Below are 21,564 nucleotides of genomic sequence, written 5' to 3' on the forward strand. Positions count from 1 at the left end.
TCTCGTTTCGTGGTTTTAAAGTATTCCATTTTAAATGGCACACCTTTTTGTATTACCAAAATCTTGTTTACAAAAACCCCTTCAAGATTTCTTAATTTTATGTAATATATCAAGTTATATCTTATATTGTTTAATAGAAAAAAGAATTTCGTTTACATTTACTTTATATCTACCAATAATATTATTTGTTAATAGCAAATATAATCTTAAGACAATATATTCTTTATTGAAAAATATGTCGACGTATAGTTTTGCTAAAAGATGTTTTAAATCGATTTTTATATGTCTATTTTAGGCGCTGTTACTCTTAATATTCTGTGAAAATTGTGTCTAATTATTCATTTATCCAAATTACATATAAAAATTAAAATTAATTCCGTAGTTTCTTTGAAAATATGAATAAAACTTTATTATTCACCGGAAAATTCAACTTTGAAAAGGCTGCCACAAGTTCCTAGTACTCTTGACCACTTTTACTTAATTATCACGCTTTAAACCTAATGCAGAGAGAAATGTTTATGCTTGTTTTAATCTAAAATATATTGATAACAAAATTAAATGAAGTATTTATATTTAAAGTTGTGCATATTAAGATGATGAATAAAACAACAATGCTATTCTTGGACATCTGGCAGACATTATTCCTTCAGTAATATCGCTTCAGCTTGTGTCAGTCGTCATTTGTTTCTTGTCCATTCTTTGGTGAACGTTCGTTGACCTGCGCCATTTTCCATATTTCATACGTATTTCCACGTAAGTTCAGTTGTTTCTGCAGTTCTGTTAATGAACATCATTACTTTTGTTCATGCATTGCACTCAAAATATGACATATTTGCTGTTGATTACTTATAAATCGCAAAATTATTGTTTGTCAGACCAGTGTTTTGTCCTGGCCAATGTCGGCCATCATGGTAGACAATTTTCATATATATTTTTTGATGATGATTAAGGTTCATTGCTATTTATTCAAGACCGAATACAATTGTATGTGTACATGAAATTTCTGTATTATTATAATTCATATTTTGCACTAAACGTTTTCGAGTATAGAAGAAAGGAGAAGATAATTTGTTGATTCTTACCTCGAAGGTTGTCATTTTCTTCGTGAAATTCTTGGTTATAACCTCGTGATTATTTAGTACCGAATATGAAGGTTTATAACCTTAGGTTGTATTTATGGTTGTGGAGAATAATTTATATATAATGTTAGCTATTTTCCTGGCATGCCTAAGAACTCCTCCTACAGTGTACTTCAGGCTTAAAGGTACAGTAATAAATCCTTTAGTAGGGACAGATAATTGTGCCCCTTAAATTGTAGTGTTAAAAAATATAGTGTTATTGTAGTGTATTACAGGGCAATGTAACCTAGTATAAAAACTACTTTTTTCTTATAGAAAAAAATACGCTCTTTACCGATATATTTTCCGTGCCCCATAAATTGTATTGTCATAAATATATGGAGTTGATTTTGTGATGCTGCTGTCTGTGGTTAAAGACTTTTTTTTTTTTTGTGGGGGGGGGGGGATTCTTGAAATCGTAACTTGCGGATCAACATTGCTTTGACTGGGCTAAGCAAGTATTTTTGTCCAACTCATGCTCTTCTCAACGATTTATTTCTACTGCTCAATTGCGGGAAAAATTATTGGCTTTTAAATAAATACAGGTATGAATATGTATTTGCTGACTGGTCTCTGTTAGTGGCAAGGGAAAGCTGAGTTTCAATACTTTTGTAGCCTATATGGTTTTTTGGCGACTGATTATTCATAGCCGTTGGACATGACTTGAAAGGAAATTGAAGGGATATGAGCTACGCTAAGGTACTTCAACCTAACCCGATTCAGATTGCAGCATCCATACTTGCCACTCTCCATATTAGTGATGCCCACCACTTTATTTTCCATGCGTCCTATCATATGTCTGCGGTTTGGCTGCGCTATTATTTTGGTAACATTTCAGTGGACTACACCCAGCTTCTTTTTTGCATGAAAAATCCCATTTTTTCTGTTAGTGTGTTATTATATTATTGGAAATTGTTGTTTTCTGAGGACCACCTTCAATCAGGTTTCCCAGGTGGGAATCCGGGTTTTTGGTGGATTCAAATAAAAACCAATGTTTTAAAGATGATAATAGCGAAACTCAACAAAAATAGAACAAAAATAACAGAAAAATAAAAATTTAATGCCAAAATTAGTGAAACGCCTACAGACTAATGACGGCAGAAGTACAGTACCTCTCTCGTACACCGTTTTCTCTCGAGCAGCGTTGTGTTTAGTATCTTTTTTCCCTGAGCACTCATTTCTAAAATGGTTTATGCTCCTCTATTGCTCACTGACCATAGACCGTTTTTTATGAAATCAATGACCAGAGTAGGTGAATTTACATTAAATTTATAAATTGATTGAACTCCACCATGCTATATCTTCTGACTACTGTATAGTAAATTTTTTTTAATGAGGCAGAGTTGCACCAACATTTGGCCCGGAAAATTTTCTTAATAGCTGATTGGTCGGAACTATTTTTGTCCGAATACTTCCGACCAATCGGCTATCATTAAACTTTTCAGAGTTAAAAGGGCACCCCTGCGAGTCGGTGCAAATATGCCTCGTTAAAATAAATTGACTATAGTCATAATAGGGTCTGAAGCAGAAGGGGATAAAAGGCTCTTGTAAAATTACCTCTGGGAACTTGAGCATAAGTATTTTGTTGCTCTTTAAGTGGTTCAAAAAGGCAAAAAAATATATATAAAAAACAAGCTGTCAAAAGCAAATACAAAGACAATCCAAATTCAAACCATTGTTCTCTAGTCTTGGGTAGTGCCATAGCCTCTGTACCATGTTCTTCCACTGTCTTGGGTTAGAGTTATCTTGCTTGGGGGTAAACTCGGGCACACTATTCTATCTTATTTCTGTTCCTCTTGTTCTATTAAAGTTTGTATATGAAAGATTTATTTTAATGTTACTATATTTAGAATATTTTATTTTTCTTTATTTCCTTTCCTCACTGAGCTGTTTTCCCTGTTGGAGCCTCTGGGCTTATAGCATCCTGCTTTTCCAACTAGGGTTGTAACTTAGCATTTAATAATAATAATAATAACGCGTGCAAAGTAACCCACAATCGGTCGTCCAGACGAAAGCAATTGACTTTAGACTCCAAAATAGCGTTCACATTTCAATCGATCAACAAGCAAGTTATGTCGCTGCTCTCGTTAATCATAATGTACTAAGAAAAAATGTCAAACTAGCCAGCACACATCCATTTCTTATAGCTAATTCCAGTTTTGCTAGAAGCTAATACAGTATACTGTATTGAATACTAACCAAAAAAATATTAGCGACCCACAAAGTTGGTGTGCGCAGCACATCCATATCATCTTGCCAGATTGGTACGTTCCCGTTAGGATGTATATTTGCAAGTGAAGCGAGCTTCATGGCAGTAAAGCCCTTTTGACTGACTTGTAGATTATTGATAATTATGGTACATTAATTTCACACCAATCACATTAACCGTATGTATTTTTGTTTTTCCAATTCGTTAGGGTTTGTTATTAATGCATTTCTGACCATTGTTTTAGTATTTTCCCTAAAATAAAATTTAAGTAAAACTTGTTTATATTTGGTAATGAATTGATAATTGTTTAATTTTTTACTTGAATTTTGCGTAAAGAGGGTACATATATAGTTTTCCAATGTGATCCAAATAAAATTTCTCATGTTATGGAAAAGGTTGTCAAATAAGAAGTTTTGTGTGAAAACAGTGGTCGATTCATTATTCCAGAATCATAAGGATAAAGTTCAACTAAGGTTTCGTCACCAGCGTAGTTATTTTTCGATTAGGTGAGAAATTAGAGTTTTAGTGAATATTTGAAAAAAAGAAAAAATTGATTTGAGGACATATGTTCGAAGGTTGTCAGTTAAAATTTATTTATACTTGAAATTTGGACAATTATATGCATATCATAAGATTATGATTAATCAGGCAAGGATAGGTCCCATTTCATTGTTTATTTACTTAACCCTCTCATTTATTTCTTTGCTTGTTAGTCTTTGCCGTAGTTCAATCCTACACAAATACAAATTATAGTCCATCAATAATTCCACTAACGTAAGTGAACCAGGGACAGCCACTTGAACTTTTAATTAGGTAAGCATAGTTGCCGGTCAGATGAAGAAACACTCGCTTTGTCTTCAGCTGTCAGACAGTACAGAAGTATTTCTCGGCATCCACGTCTGGCTGTTTTAATAATTTTCTCTGAATACAGTACTAGGTACATTCTACTCGGGGAGATAATCCCAGTACGGTCTCGATTCATTCGCTGGGTACGTACTGTACCAGGAACATTCATATCTTTAAGTATACACTTCTGTTCAAGGTACCGCCGCTATTGTTCTTTAAGAGAATGAGCGTATGCACTGCAGGCAGAAATGAAGTGCTCTGCCCGTTCAAGGTCTCGTGCAAGAGTATGACCAATTACATGTACTGTATGTCAGGAAGTAGGCAGCTACCTTCGTCCTTACATGCCTTGGGCTGTTTCCAAGACGATTTGGTGACATAATTACCATGCTCACAATGAATAAAATCTGCTAGAGACAAACAAGAGTCCACAGATATTCTCTTGCTCTATCGAGTGACAGGATCCTCCCCAATCTAATCTCACCCTGCTTAGTTAAGTCTTGTAGGTAAGCCCTCAATGTCTTCTGAAGGAGTGGGTAGCTAAGGCTACTTCGCCCCAGTGAGCACAGTGTTGACACTAGTAATTTTAGATTGGTGACTTTGACCCTGATACCAATGACCCCAGTGGTAATCCCCCTGTGCAGTGCTTCCTAAGTGTGACCGGTTTCATGGTTCCTTCCTGCTGTAAACCCAGCATCTTTGTTGTAATCCCCAGTGAGTGTCTTAACTTCCTCTGTAACATTATTCCCTAGTCTTGTAGTTCATGTTGGAGTAACCAGAGCGGTCTCTAGGTCCCTCACGAGACAGGAAGCATGTTTTCTGTGGTATTGCATAGACGTGAATCTGAGATCTAAAGTAAAATGACCGTCTGGTCTTAATCTCTCCTTCCCCTACCTTGGTCATGAAACGGTCAAACCGTTACTCGCTAGGTCTGACAATGCTGGTGTGCTATGCTTCCTTCCGAGCTCCATTCTTTAGAATCTAATGAAGTATCTTCCCCGTCCCTCCTTGACGAGGAGGAGGGTGACTGATTGTATACCAACCCATTGAACATCATACGCCAGGTATATCATCCCAGACTGCTATCCCCTTCAGGGGAAGGGATTCTTTGTGATGGACTGATAGGGAGTTTCAGTCCTCTCCTTTTCTCCCATACTGTAACAGACAAACACTAACACTCCAAGGGAAGAAAAAGAACCAGCCAGTTCAGTTCTAGGAGGAACTTCCTGTCCACCAGTTACCAAAATGTCTTGTTTAAAAGACAAATGGTTTGTATATGCATAGGAACAAAGATATTTTAGAAGCAAGCAGTATTTTTTCTAGCTATAAAAAGTTGTCTTTAAGTTTTAACTTTCTACCTCAACCAACCCTCAGTCCTGAGTTTAAGGTCAGAAGTCGAGTCTGCCTGGTAGGTGGGCAGAGCTATTCATCTGCACTCACCACTTTGTTAACGAGGTCCGCATGTCGTTAATTACCTTTTTAATGAATTCAATAGTTGTTAGAGTACCCTAAAGGCATCCCTTATTTTAAAGGACTCGTGTTTGCTTAGGAAAAGAACAAATTACTTTATTGAAATTTTTATTTTATGAATAGTACTTACCTGGCAGTTATATATATATAGCTGATATCTCTCTAAATCGGCAGAATTTTTCAAAACGAGGCAACCGCCTTGTGGTGGTTGGGAGGTAGGTAGTAACACTCGTCACAGGGTGGTCCAAGGAATCATTCCCATGTCTAAGACTTCAGTTCATCTCTGCCGGCTGGATCGAAAACATCGTCGGTCCACCATTGAGAGTTTTTCGAATCATTTTCCCTTCTTCGCTTTTTTGGACTTCGTTTGGTGAAGTACACTGATTTAGGGTTTTGGCAATCGTGTTTTATTATTATTATTTACTTTGTTTATCATGAGTGATAACTTAATTTTCGTGTTTGTGCGAGTGATGTATGCAACATGAGGTTACCGAAAATGTCAGTTGATCCTCACAGTTTGTATGCAGAGGTTTTGTTTGTGCACTATATTTTTGTTGCGAAGTTTTTAATCCTGATGAAGAGTTTAATAGTGCAAGTTCAGCCTCGTCTTTCGCGGAAATACGTTCAGGCAACTCACGTCACAGTCGTGTGATGTAATCTTCATGTATGTCTTGCAATTCTCTTTATTTGTTTTATGCAAAAAATAGGAGGAATTCCACTTATATAAGTTTTTTAACTTTTAATGTAAAATTTTAAAGAAATGTTTGTCCATTTGGTGTTCGTTCTTTAAATCATCGATCTAATTTCATAAATTAAATAGAACTAGCGTATGGTTAATTTGCGCTGTTACTCGTTACTATCGGTGCAGTCCCAACATGCCTTGGTAGCGTTCTTTTCGATATGGGAATTAAAGTGTTGGCTATTATTCTCCAACAACAACTAATTTATATGGAAATTCTAGTTTTAGTAGCTTTTTCATTTATATGTTCCTATTGTTTACATTTATATATATAGATACGTTATTGCTATATCTGTTCTTTTTATCATTACAACTCGCTTGTTTTTGAATTCCCTTTGAATTAATTGTGGATTACATTTGTTTTCCCTTTTTTCTGTTCATTTTAATCTTTAAAGTATGTTTGAAAGTTTATTTTATTATGGAAATGTCAGTTTTATATTCTATAAAAAATATTTTGTTACAGTTTATATAGCAAGTACTAGAGACGATTTTGCTTTCTCATTCAAGCCCGTGGCAGAAGAATAAGTTCTCTCACAACGGGCAGGACTAATTATGGTTTGTTCCGTAACCGAAATACAAACCACGCTATTTACAAAGGGTATTACTTTTAGCGCAGCTGAAATGACGAGCCAATAGTTTTTAACGAGGGTTAATTACCCCCGCGCTAGTTAGCGGGGGGTGGGGAAGGGTAGCTTGCTACCCCTCCCCCCTCCACACACCGGTGACTTGCTTCACTTCACTTTTGGCTCGGCGGTGATCAGACGTGTCTGCTCATCGCCTTCGTGACAGCCTTTAATTTTCTGCTTTTTCTTTTCAGCGTGTGTGATTGGTTGGAAGTTGACCTTCAGTTTTTTTTTTTTTTTTTTTTTCTTTACTATGCGTACATGCCCTGGAGTTGCCGGCCGTCCTTGTGGGACTTTCATGTCGGACGTTATTACGGATCCACACACCCTCTGCCCTCAATGTCGGGGCCGACGGTGCGACCAGGATAACATGTGCCGTGAGTGCAGGGAGTGGTCTGCCTCCCAGTGGGAGAGGTTTGGCCGTCGGCGTAAGAAGAAGTCCAAGAGAGACTGTTCTCCTCCGGGGTTAGCCTTGAAGGAGGAAGGCTCTCGGGACTCTTCTTCCGCCGCCCAAACCTCCTCCGAAGCTCCCCCTCGTCCGCCTCCTAAGGAGAGTCGTCCGAGTGGGAGCGCAGGCCCTTGTTCTGTTTCCCTGCCTTCGGTGGGGGGAGAGGGCGTCGCCTCCCATAGCGAGGCGGTTCCCCCTCCTCCTCCGGGGGAGGTTATTGATAATAATGCCTTATCCAGTGATGATCTTTTACAGATTTGGTCGTCCCTGGGGCTTAAGGGCTTGCCCTCCAGGGTCGCTCTTATTGACCTTGTCTCGATGGGGGCCGCTGTTAAACAGTCGCCGGTGGTAGCAGAGGTAGACCCTCTGTCTATTGTCGACGTCGTGGTGACAGAGGCCTCCGACGTGGCTGGGCCTTCCGCCGCAGGTGCTGTTGCTGATGATGGTGCTCAAGGCTCTCCTCCTCCTTCCGTACATCCTTCGAAGGGGGAAGTGAGTCCTTCGGTCTCGACTGCTGCCCAGCTTCCTTCTGAGGGAAGTGTTTTGACGGAGACTCCCCTTCGGAGGATCGATGGTCCCGACGATCTCCCCCGAGGCCGCCTCCGCCGTAAGGCTCACCGCCCTCTACGCCACAAGGGCCTCCCTTCCCCTTACAGGGGGACTAAGAGGCGCCTTTTTGGGTCTTCGTCTTCCGGGGGGGACTCTCCTCGTCAGCCTCAACCGACTGCCCCGCCCTCCTTGAACCTCTCTGCAGACCGCTCACCATCTCCTGCCGGATCTTCGCCTTCTGGAGAACTCGTCACCCGACGGGCAACGGTCCCTTCGGGGCTAAGGGATTCTTCCCTTACGCGAGCAGGGCTAGCGCACAAGCGCTCTCCTGCTCGCCAGCGCTCTCCTGCTCGCCAGCGCTCACCTGCTCGCCAGCGCTCACCTGCTCGTCGCTCGCCAGCGATCTCCTGCTCGCCGACGCTCACCTGCTCGTCGGCTCTCTCCTGATGTTCGCCCCCCTCTCCAGCGCTCTCCTGCTCGTCAGCTCTCTTCCGAGCGTCAGCGCTCATTTGAGGACCATCGCCCTGCGGTCTCTGACCACCCTTTAGTTCCTGCTGAACTCCCTGCTCACCATCCGCCTGGTCCTGTGGCTACGCAACATCGTGCTGCGCGTGTGTCAGAAACACGTGTTCGCCAACGCGCCAGCGATCTTCCCGTTCCTGCTCGTGAACGCGCCGCACCACCTGTCCTCTCACAGGACACGCGTCGACCTTCTGCTCGCCAGCGATCACCTACACGCCAGCGATTACCTCCTCGCCAGCGTTCACCTGCTTGCCAGCGCGCACAGGCGATCTTAGTATCGCCTATTCAACAGCGACAACTAGCGCGCCGACGTTCGCCAACGCCCCTGAAGGAACATGGTTCGCCAGCTTCTAGCTCGCCATCGCGCGATCGCCCGCCTGCAAATGCTGCTCGCCATTGCACGATCGCCCTCCTGCGCATGCTGCTCGCCCTCCTGCGCATGCTGCTCGCCATCGCACGACCCTGCATGATCGCCCGCTTACGCATGCTGCTCCTCATCGCACAACCCTGAACGATCGCCCTCCTGCAGATGCTGATCACCATCGCACCCTTTCACGCGATCATTCACCTGCGCACGCTGCTCGCCATCGCACAACCCTGCACGATCGCCCGCTTTCGCATGCTGCTGCTCATCGCACAACCCTGAACGATCGCCCTCCTGGGGATGCTGATCACCATCGCACCCTATCACGCGATCATTCACCTACGCATGCTGCTCGCCATCGCTTACCATTACGCGGTCATTCACCTGCGCATGCTGCTCACCATCGCACATCAGTGCGTCGACATACCACAGCTCGTCATCGATCGCCTGTGGATCTACATCGCCAGCGATCTTCCTCACCTACGCGGCAGCACGATCCCTCGCCGTCGCGCCAACGCTTGCGTTCGTCGCCTCGGACACGTGTTCATTTACCTGACCACCCTCGCGCCCACTCGCCCGCGCGATCATCCACCTGCACGCCCGCGCGATCGCTCGCCCCGCACTCCCGCGCGACCGTTCGCCCTCGCGCGACCGTTCGCGGCGAATTCCACAGCCGGTGGTAGCAGCAGGGACGCATGCTCCTAGACGGCACTCGGGATCACCTCCATCCAAGCACAGGTTGGTAGTGCAGGACGAAGACAGGTCAGTACAGCATTCTTCCCCACCTTCTTTTCAGGCAGGTATCGTCGTGTCCACTCCAAAGGATCGCCCGATCCCTTTCACCTTAGCGAGGATTTCGGACTCTGTGTCCTTGGAGCAGCAGACTTGGTTTGGTCCGCTGGCACGGGCGTTAGTGAGGGTTATGAAACCAGCACTCGCCGGCCAGGGTAACAAACCAGCGGCCGTCTCTCCTACGCTGAAGAGAAAGAGAGGAGTGGACTTCGTGGTGACTTCCCCCAGGACGAAGTTGGTTCCCAAGAGGTCGGTCTCGAAGGTCCCCTCTCCTGCACGAGTACTCTCTCCTTCTCCCGTGGACGAGGCCTTTCCGTCCTCAGGTGAGTCCAGTGGGGCGGTAGTCTCCCCCTCGGCACCAGGAGGGGAGACTTCGCTTCAGGCAGGAGAATCGTCTTGTGAGGAAGGGGCCCCTCGAACCTCGTTGTTGGGATCCTGTATCCCTCCTAGGAGGGAACCCAAGGATTCCAAGACCATCCCTAAATCCTCTGCAAGGATTCGTCGGGAACCCACGACTACCCAGGGGAATGTCCACGTATCACCCCAGGAAGAGATTCCTGGGGCAGGAGACTTAGCTGCCAGCCCGCAGGGAGGAGAACAGCAAGAGTCCGAACATGCCTTCTGGCAGGTCCTAAGCCTGATAAGGCAACTTAACAGACTTACGGACCCAGTCATCCCCCCCCCCCCTCGTGAAGGCAAAGACACGATTCTGGATGAAGCGTTTGACGTTCGGAAAGCCCCTAAGACCAGTGCGGCTCTGCCCTGGTCTCGGGGGCTGAAGAGTGCCAGAACTAGGGCCAACGCTCAGCTCGCACTTCTTGCCTCCTCCAGTCGTTCCACTGCCGGGAACAAACTCATCCCTCCTCCTCGCCTTCAGCAGAGGAGGTATTTCGAGATCCTGGGTGAGCACAACCTCGCTCTTCCTCTCCATCACTCTGTGGAGGAGCTGGCGAAGGGAGTTCCCTTGGAGAAACTCTCTGCCCGGCAGGTGTCGTTCTCGGCGGCAGAGATCCTTAACCACGAGAAGGTCGCTAAGTGTGCCATGCAGGCCACTTCGTGGCTGGACTTCTGGTTAGGATCTCTGGGCATCCTATTGCGATCGGAGGACTTGTCCAAGGAGACCAATAGGAAGGCCCTAGAGACCTTCTTACTCTCGGGCACCCGCTCCATCGAGTTCTTGGCGCACCAGGTTACCACCCTGTGGGCCAACTCGGTGTTGAAGCGTCGCGATGCTGTGTCCGAGAGATTCCATCCGAAGGTCCCCGCCGTAGATGTGTGTAGGCTCCGACATGCTTCCCTCCTGGGGGAGAGCCTGTTTGAGCCTCAAGACTTGGAACGAACGGCTGAGAGGTGGAGGAAATCCAGTACGGACTCCCTCCTCCACAGGGCCCTTACAACTCGGCCCTATAAGCCTCCAGCCCCGCCACAACAGCAGCAACAGCCTCGTAAGGCTCCCAAACAGGCACCGGCAGCTAAGAAAGTGGTGTCTAAGCCCCAGCCCTTTCCAGCCAAGGTCAAGAGGGGCGGTAAGTCCTCCAGGGGAGGCAAGACTTCTAGGGGTGGCGGCCGCGGCCGCAAGCCCTAGGGGTGGCAATCCCCCTGCGTGTCCACCTGTGGGGGGATGCCTTCAGCGTTGCGTCCGCAGGTGGCAGCATCACGGGGCCGATGCTTGGACGGTCTCAGTGATCGGCCAAGGTTATCGCGTCCCGTTCACGTCATCTCAACCTCCCCTGACAGCGAATCCAGTGTCGTTGAGCTCCTATGCCATGGGATCGGCAAAGGGGCTGGCCCTTCAGGCCGAAGTCGAGACCATGTTCGAGAAGGGTGCTCTCCAGGAGGTCGTGGACGGCTCTCCAGGCTTCTTCAGTCGACTCTTTCTTGTAAAGAAGGCTACTGGAGGCTGGAGACCCGTCATCGATCTCTCGGCTCTGAACAGGTTTGTCAAACAAACCCGGTTCAGCATGGAGACAGCAGACACGGTCAGACTTGCGGTGAGACCACAAGACTTCATGTGTACACTGGATCTAAAGGACGCGTACTTCCAGATCCCAATCCATCCGTCTTCCAGGAAGTACCTGAGATTCTGCCTAGACAACAAGATCTACCAGTTCAAGGTGCTGTGTTTCGGTCTCTCCACAGCTCCTCAGGTGTTCACCAGTGTTTTCACCCTGATTTCGACTTGGGCGCACAGGAACGGCATTCGTCTCCTTCGTTACCTAGACGATTGGCTGATCCTAGCAGACTCGGAGTCGACCCTTCTTCGGCACCGAGACAGGCTTCTGGATCTTTGCCAGGATCTGGGGATCGTGGTAAACCTTGAGAAGTCCTCTCTGCAGCCGTCCCAACGACTGGTTTATCTACGCATGCTAATAGACACCAATCTCCACAAAGCCTTTCCATCAGACGACCGGATAGCAAGGCTGAGGAGGGTGGCGGAACCTTTCCTCAGGCGAAAAGAACTCCCCGCCCAATCGTGGTTGCGTCTCTTAGGCCACCTATCCTCCCTGGCCCGTCTGGTTCCAAACAGCCGCCTCAGGATGAGATCCCTTCAATGGCGGCTCAAGTCCCGGTGGAATCAAGGATCCGATTCCCCGGACATTCTGATCCCAATGGGGTCTCTGGAACAGACGGACTTGCGGTGGTGGCTGGCCGACGAGAACCTGCGGAAGAGAGTGAGTCTTCTCGTCCTGCCCCCGGAATTGACTCTGTTTTCGGACGCGTCAAAAGAAGGGTGGGGGGTGCACGTTCTGAACCAGAGGGCCTCAGGCCTTTGGTCAGAATCAGAAAAGTGCCTACACATCAACCTGCTAGAATTGAAGGCCGTCTTTCTGGCTCTAAAGCAGTTCAAACGGTTCCTGGCGGGTCACTCTGTGGTGGTGATGAGCGACAACACCACGGTAGTGGCTTATATCAACAAGCAGGGAGGCACTTTTTCGCAACAGCTATCCCATCTTGCAGTAGAGAGACTGAGGTGGACCGAAACCCACTCGATAACACTATAAGCTCGCTTCATTCCTGGCAAGAGGAATGTGCTCGCCGACAGTCTGAGCAGGGCTTCGCAGATAGTGAGTACCGAGTGGTCTTTGGATCCTCAGATAGCCAACAAAGTCCTGACTTTGTGGGGTTCCCCGACGGTGGACTTGTTCGCGACAGCCTTGAACTTCAAGCTGCCCCTGTACTGCTCACCAGTCCCGGACCCCAAGGCACTCTGGCAAGATGCTTTCCAGCAACGGTGGGACAACATCGACGTGTACGCCTTCCCACCATTCTGTCTGATGAGAAGGGTGCTCAACAGGACCAGACTATCGGTCAACTGTTCCATGACTAGTAGCTCCGCTATGTCATCACGCGGAATGGTTTCCGGACCTTCTGCAACTCCTGACGGAACTCCCAAGGGAGCTTCCTCCACGACACGAGCTTCTCAGACAACCCCACTCCGGTGTCCCTCACAGGGCCGTAGCCTCGCTTCGGCTTCACGCCTGGAGACTATCCAGCGTCTCCTCGCGGAGAGAGGCTTTTCGCAACAGGTTGCGGAGAGAATGTCTCGGCTCCTGCGAAGGTCCTCTGAGGGAGTCTACCAAGCGAAGTGGAGAGTCTTTTGTGGTTTGTGTCGTGGAAGGGGTATCTCTCCACTCGATGCCACTATTCCAGCAATAGCGGACTTCTGAGAAGAAATGCGCCTTTCTGTCTCGGCAGTGAAAGGCTATCGCTCAGCCTTAAGCTTGGCCTTCAGATTGAAGGGCGTGGATATTTCTTCTTCGCTAGAACACTCTTTACTCATACGTAGCTATGAGCTTACCTGCCCCCAGTCGGAAGTGAGACCCCCTCCTTGGAACGTGGTTCGAGTCCTCAGGTCTCTCAAGAGACCTCCCTTCGAGCCATTACGCCAGGCCTCCGATCGCCACCTGTCTTGGAAGACGGCTTTCCTACTCGCCTTGGCCTCGGCCAAGCGAGTTAGTGAACTTCATGGTCTCTCGTACGACATCGCCCATTCAAGGGGATGGGGAGAGGTAACGTTCAGGTTCGTCCCTGAGTTTGTGGCCAAGACTCAGAATCCTGGAGTGCCGGATCCTCGGTTCGACTCTTTCAGGATCGCGAGTCTCCGTTCTGTAACAAACGACCCAGACCAGCTGCTACTATGTCCAGTGAGGTGTCTGAGGCACTACTTGAAGAGAACGGCTGCAGTCCGTCCTCATGTGCGAGCTTTGTTTGTGAGCACAGGCAGGACAAAGAGGAGGGTCACCAGGAACACCATCTCTGCTTGGATTCGAAGGGTTATCCACCATGCCCTGAATCCTGACCTTCCTCCGTCACGTCGCCCTCGGGCCCACGATGTCGGGTATTGCTACATCCCTGGCCTTCAAGAGAAACTTTTCTGTGACTCAGGTACTTCAAGCTGGGGTCTGGAAGCATCAAACGACCTTCACAGCCCACTACCTGCAAGACGTGACCCACAGGAGCCTCGATAGGTTCTCTATCGGCCCTGTGGTGGCTGCACAACAGCTGGTCTAACCTCAGGCTCCTTTTTGGACAAGTAGCAGTAGGTTGAGGGCGTTGTTACCCGGTCTTAGTCTGCGTGAATGAAAGAGTATGTCTGACCCTTACTTCTTTCTTCATTCTCCCTCTCTTGGGGAAGCAGCATCCTGGTCCTCGCATAGCTGACCTCGACCTCTGCAGGTAACCCATGCTTCTTTGTGCTCCTAGTATTAAGCTTAATACTGTTGCGTCTCCCATACCCTGACGAGGTGGTATGGGGAACGTCCTATCCTAGAATTCCTATCTGAAGGTCTCAAGGTCAACTTCATAGGACGAGTCACACTCTCCTCCTCACACTGCTTATATAGGCCACTCGTTCCTAGCGATGCTAGGAACCTGTGAGGTACAGGGGCTCCCTCTCTCTAGTGCTGCTCACTGAGGGATCGAGCCCCCGGGCAAGCCGAAGTCAGTAAGGCTGGGGACTTTCCACCCTTCCTAAGGGGTAAGTCACCCTTTGTAAATAGCGTGGTTTGTATTTCGGTTACGGAACAAATGACAAATTCGAAGATAATTTGTATTTTTCCTAACCATACAAACCTTAGCTATTTACACATATGTGCCCGCCATCCCTGACCCCCAAGTCAAGTCCTACCTCTAAGTGAAGTGAAGCAAGTCACCGGTATGTGGAGGGGGGAGGGGTAGCAAGCTACCCTTCCCCACCCCCCGCTAACTAGCGCGGGGTTAATTAACCCTCGTTAAAAACTATTGGCTCGTCATTTCAGCTGCGCTAAAAGTAAACCCTTTGTTAATAGCTAAGGTTTGTATGGTTAGGAAAAATACAAATTATCTTCGAATTTGTCATTTTTTAGCAAAATGACTCACGGTGGTGCAAAATCTATTTGAGGGACAAGTGAATCATAGGTAATTATGGTAGCACATCCATGTACCGCGTGCAAAGAACTTGAGTCATTGAGATAATGTTTATTTGTTAGCAAAGTGAGTCATAAGATTACAAAAACCAGTTGAGGGACGTGTGAATCATATGAATTTGATATATTTTCACGCCACTTTCAATGGAGCCCTCATCATTATGATGGGGGGAGGGTATGAAACTTATGAACAGCTGTTTCCCCCTAATAATCATGGTAAAAAAAATAATAAACCACAGCATAATGAGTAGGGAAAATATATGGTTCATGTATTTGGCCAGAAGGTAAATTATTATATATTTGCTGTTCAATTTATAGCTATACAGGAATACACTGCAAGAAGTGGGCGAGTGCTGACTATTTTGTCTTTCTTTTCTGTATGGCTAATGAGCCTTGGGCATAATAACTTAGGTATCGATTGACTAAAATGTGAGAACCACTTACTTTTCTAAGTCCATTGTATACTTTTTGAGACTTTTTGTGGGATACAGTACTTAAGTAGTTACTCAAGAGGATGGATTGTGCAGTGGATCCATTTACCACTTGCCAGAACAGAAGAGCAGTAAGATGAATGTTTTATGCGAGTGACGTAATGTGAATCACAGGTAAATCAGATACTTTACCTTCATGCCATTTACACGAACCATATAATTTTGCAACTCGTTATCTTGTGTTTATTATACATTTCTTATCATTCCTATTGCTGAAAATATTTTTTTTTTTTTTCCAAAACTCTGGTTTCCCACAGGGATCTCATAGGGTTGTTATTGTATGGGGGAGGGTTTGGACACCTTATGAACAGGTGGTTTGCTCCCTATATTCATTTTCAAAGTGGATAAATCATAAGATAACAATTAGGAAAAATATATGGTTCATGTATTTAGCTATAAATTAAAGTATCATATATTTAACAAAGAACGGTTGTCTCAATTTTTTTGCGGCTTTACAAATCAATGGTGAATAATTATGCTTTGGTTATTGTTCTATGGATTTAGGACTTTTTCATATCTGATGTATTTACTAACTGACCTTTTGAACCCAATGAAACTTCCAAAAGTTTTATGCTACAGGTCTTGAAGTTTAATGTAACAACCATTTCTTAAACCCTATGGAGTTACTTAATGGTTGATATGTTTGTTGAAAATGCTTGTGGGGGAACAGAATATATAATAAGGTCATGTTCATTAACTTGCTGGCTGCCACTTGTGTAATAAGTGCTTTAGGAAGAATACAGTCTGTTTATTCTGGCATTTAATCAGAGTAAGTGATGTATATAAGAAGCTCTTGTGTTATGTACGTAAGAAGATCTGTTTAATGTCTACCAAGTGATATAGCGTCATTATTTATCAAATGGAATACTTGCAGCGGATGAAGACTACAATCCATGAGGAATAGCACCTGAGGCTATGGTAGGTGGCGGTGTTTAGATGTGATACCGTACAATCATCTTTCACTGTTTTCCCCACCCTAATCCCAGGTTTCCTGTGACGCACTTGATACATGTATTTTTCTAGCCGAGTTTGGTGTGGTATGCTCTTCTCTTTCGTTCACTGTGTAATTCACATTTTATGGTATCCCCACCTGTAAAACATCATTTCCCACTGAGAATCCACGTTAATTGGGCCATTTAAAGGGTCGAGAAAAGTAAAAACTAATGGTTGGAAATGCTGGACACATTAATATAGGGTTCACTTGTAAGAGAAGAAAATTAGTATCATATCTTCTAACAAACTATATTATCTAATATAAACAGACTATGTATCACAAAATATTTGAACAGCAATGAATGCTATATCTTCAACTTGGATGGGATAAATCAGGTTAACTGCAAGCGAAAATAAGTATTTTGCAATATTAATCTTAATTAAATGTAATTTACACTTTCAAAATATCAGGTATCAAAAGAACCTTCATTTTTTTTGAGATGAAAGAACACTCCTAAAGCTAACGTTGCTAAAAGGAAATAGTGGGAAAACAAGTTTTTTTTATGGTATGGGACCACTGAAAATAAGTAAAATATGATGATAAATGAGGGAAATTACAAGATATTTCCCCAGCTGAATTTCACATGATTTGTTGTCTTTTAATCAATAAATGAAAACAATGATTTTTGCATTGTGCACATATGATACTCATAATAACCACCCAAATATTGTTGACTATGTAATTACATTCCCCACTCTATCCTACAATTATGACGACCTCATTGGGAAATCATTTGATCCTACATTAACATAATTATTCCTTTTGTCCTATAAATATGCGATAACTTATGCGCTAGCTGGAACGATAGATACAATAGTAACAATGGGTAGGTGAGGATGAGCCACCTACCTGCCTGCCTGAGCCAAGCCACTTTTGTCTTTGGTTGCATGGTTACAGAATGTGTTGCTACCAGGGTCCTAACTTTAAACCATCACTGTTGGAACTTTCTCTTACTTTGGTTTGTTATGATAGTTTATTTTTGTCAAGTGTACTTTTACTTTTGATCAGTGTAGTAAGAGGTCTGAAAGATATAACAAAGGAAAGTTTTCCTTTTTAGAGAATCTTGATTTTGTGTAGCTTTGTAAGGTTAACTGGAGCATGAGCCTTGTGTAACAATTCATCAGCATATCTTATCTCGCCAACATTGTACCCACTGTGTAGCAGCCTGATTACATTCATAGAACTTCAAATTTGTACAGATTGGCTGCTCTTAACACCCACAAAGTATGTGGTTCATTGTCTGTATGTGATGCCCACATGGGGCCTCAGCAAATGGGGTGAGACCCCTCTTATGAAGATTGTTAGCAGTTCTCCAATTGTAGCTCGTACTCCATAAGAGTAACCCAATCCTTTCTACAGAGATTTGTTCCATGGGGAAGAAACTGGCATGGGCTCTGTATGGCTTCGCCTTGTGGGTTGTGGTCTGTTTCTGTCCAGCATTCTAAATGGTAAGTTGTTGACTCCATGAGGTCGAGGCTAGTGGTGGTTATGAAGCTTTTGCAGGATTTCGATCTCTGTCTAACCATTCAGTGATCATAGCATGGGTGCTTTTCATCATTCTCTTGTTTATATTTGTGGGTCTTTGAAGGGGCTATTCAGCAGATATTTGGTGGTGTAATGCCTGCCAATCTATTGGGTACTGGGAGGGGCGTTGGTCTTAGAGCATCAGTAATTATGTGACATGCTTGATTGAGGTTGGCGTTAACTTTATGGGGATGACATGAACTTTCCCAGACTGGTGAGCAGTATTCGGCAGTGGAGTAGTTGAGTGTCACGGGTTTTGTCTTGAGATTGAGGATTTATTTCCCATTTTGAATGAGCAAATTTGCCAAAGAGGTTATTTCTGGTAGCTACCTTCTCCTTTACCTTCCAGACATGCCCTCTAAAAGATAGCGTAACAGGTGCTTCTGATATACCGGAGGCAAGTGACCAGTCCCTGCTGGGATCAAGCACCTGTACCTTCCTGTAGGGAACTCAGGACTATTAATCCTTATGACATTTGGCTGTTAACCTGTTACTTCTTCACAAGTCTAGGCCATATGAAATGATGGCTAACCTCCATTTGTGGCAGTTATATCAAGTTTTACCCACTTTAACCATTGTTATGTCTGGGGTTACCCAGTCCTTCCTGGTGAGGGTTGTTTCACTGGGCATCCCTTCGTTTAGGCTAGGCAGCTCCTCATTGGATGGCCATCAGTTGTTCCTACCACTTTTCTAGCCTGAGAGTAGCTGCCCGAAAAGGTTCTATTCCGTTCACTGTTGGGAAGCTTTTGCGGGTTTTCAGTCTTGGCCTTGCTTCCTGATGATTGATATGTGTATTTTTTCAGTTCTTGCTAGCATTTCTCGTCTTATATTGGATGGTGGGATACCGTCTACTTAGTATGAAGATGGTAGAGGTGTTGGTTTTAGAATGCCAGTAATAATCCAACATGACTTATTTAGCACTGTCTACCTCATGTGCATGGCTTAGATTTATACAAAGGGGTACTAAAATCTAGGAGCTTGCAGTTGTGCGAGTCATGCCGATGCTTTCTAAAGATTTGGTGATGTAAACACATTATATTAGTCAAAACAATATTTAGTTCGTTATTTAAGGTTATATAAAATTAGTAATTCGATGAGACATTGATTGGTCAGTCAAGGGACAAAGGCAGGATAGGGCAGCCAATGGTGGATAAAGCAGGGTTATATTAAAGAATAAGGTTGGATAGATTTTTCATTGATTTAAGGTGACATTGGTTAATCATTGGCAAGAGTCATATTGCTGTTGTGTTAATAGTTTTGGATAGGTTAGTTAAAGTATACCCAGTAAGTAAAAAACAACATCGAAAAAGCTTGTCAGTGAACTAGTCGAGATTAGGTTAGTGAGTCAAAGAGTGTGTGATAGTTATCCATATTTAAACTAGTTAAGATGGTGAAGATTGATAGAATAAGCTGGTTCATTGATTGAAGGTTAACCAGAAAATTCACTTAGATGTATTAAGTGAGTCAAAGATTGTGTGATAAGGTTTACTATAGTTAAACTAGATAAGTAAGATGGTGAAGATTGTTGGAATAAGCTGGTTCATTGATTTGAAGGTTAACCAGAAGGTTCACTTAGATAGATTGATTGATATGATAGGATAGCTGGAGTTATTTTGTGGAGGATCCACGTTATATAATAAAAGTTTAGAATGCCATTTCAATTACGAGAGTGGTATATATCTTTGATAAATTTAGGAAGTTGCAGGTCTTATTTTAGGTGAGGGGAACATAATGATTATTCATTTGCACAGCACTATACTCTTGTATACTAAAAAATATTCTACTCCTGAAACTGTTACTGTGTCAGTAAATGTTGTTTTTACTCAGAATTTATAAACATCGTTTTTATATGAATGTTTTTATGAGTAGTTTGTGTTTTTGACCAGGTATCCTCTGTGGTGTAAGGGAATTTATGGTTTATCGAATATCTCTTGAAGAAAACAGTGGATTAGCAGAAGTCAGTCATTCGATTTGTGAAGTATTTCCTTGTTAGGATTCAGGAATTAATACTTTTTTGCTTTACATGATATACTTTGGGTTGTAATGGTTGCTATAATGAATATCGTGGACATGTCTGTCATTATTTCCAATATTTTAGAATATTTTTTTGTTTTTAGTTTATCATGCAGAATGTTTTACCAAAAGTGTAGTCATGATATTGAAGTGCACAGTAAAATATTCGAGTAAGAAATACATATCTGTAAAATTAATGTATTTTATTTTTTCAGACTAGAATCATCAAAAGAAAAGGAAATTATAGTCTCCTGCTCAAGCTAGAAAATTAAACTGCTGTAAGACATTCCTAATGACGTCAAGATGAAGATCTGCAGCAAATATTCTAGGATTTACTACAGAAAAAATTCCAGAAAATTTCCGAGGAAGACAAAATTTTAAGCTCAAAAGGAGTAGCAAATAGTCTCGACTGAAGAGGCCATACTATCATCAAATCTTTTATTATTACTATTATCACTAGCCAAACTACAATCTAGTTGGAAACCCTAGTGAAAACCCTTATGATAAATATAATTATAGTCCTTCAAATATTTTAAATGCTCAATTTATTAGTTATTGAGATTTTAATGATCTGTGTGATACAAGGTCACTCCACTTATATCACATTAGTTCAACAGTAGTCACTAAGAGAGACTTGAAGAACAGAAGTCGAGTTAAAAGTAAAGTCATTTACAATATCACCAGATTATTTGAAGTTTATCAAAGCGTCTTTATTTTTGGAATTTAATTATTAAAGGCATTAACTTTTACTCGGTTTAGTAGCAAGTATTTCATTGGCTCCTAATCTTTACAGAGTCAGTGCATATAAAGCTATTTTAGTTAATTTTGAATTTTCTGTATCTTTCCCTTAATAAACACAAGTGAAGCTATTTTTTCTATTAAATTCTAAATGCCTAAAATTTAACTTGAAAATCAGGTCCAGATCTACATTTTTGAGCATTGACTTTTCTGATTAAAATTCAGATTGCAATTTCTTAATTTTTATTTGATATTAAACAACCACAATCAATTGAATAGTTAGCTGGTTCCAAGTACCTCTAAAATAATTAGCCAAAATTAATATAGTTCATGTTAAATGGAGTGGCCTTATGTATTATAAATTTTTTTTTCTTTTTTTTGAAAAGGTAAATTTAACAACAACAATCAGGTAAGACTAACAAATGTAAATGAGGAAGGACTTCTGCCTTAGAAATTTGCTGTTCATGTTTTCAATTTTGATTAACTATTGTTAAATCAAATGTTGATTTCCTCTGGACCTCCTTAACATCAGGATTGTATTATTTTTAGAATTGTGTACTGTAAACAAGTTATCTAAATGCGTGACTGAAGGGAAATTTATATTTTTGGGCTCAAGCCATGGCGTCCTGATGGAAGGTTCCTGTTTGGTAGCTTCCTTGGGTATAAGACTACTAAGATATTCCCAGAGAATTTAACCACAGGTTATCACAGAATTCTAACTT

General features: G+C 43.4%; 2 long non-coding RNA genes across 2 annotated transcripts in view; both read left to right on the plus strand.

Moving 5' to 3' along the window:
- LOC137638264 (uncharacterized) overlaps positions 1 to 21,564 on the plus strand; it is a 466,810-nt gene that overhangs the window by 74,522 nt on the left and 370,724 nt on the right. The window lies entirely within an intron of this gene.
- LOC137638262 (uncharacterized) lies at positions 252 to 21,278 on the plus strand. Its single transcript, XR_011043971.1, has 2 exons — positions 252 to 753; positions 20,320 to 21,278. It is a non-coding gene; the product is annotated as an uncharacterized lncRNA (long non-coding RNA).

Source organism: Palaemon carinicauda, chromosome 3 (genome assembly GCF_036898095.1).
Source record: "Palaemon carinicauda isolate YSFRI2023 chromosome 3, ASM3689809v2, whole genome shotgun sequence".
NCBI classification, from domain to species: Eukaryota; Metazoa; Arthropoda; class Malacostraca; order Decapoda; family Palaemonidae; genus Palaemon; species Palaemon carinicauda.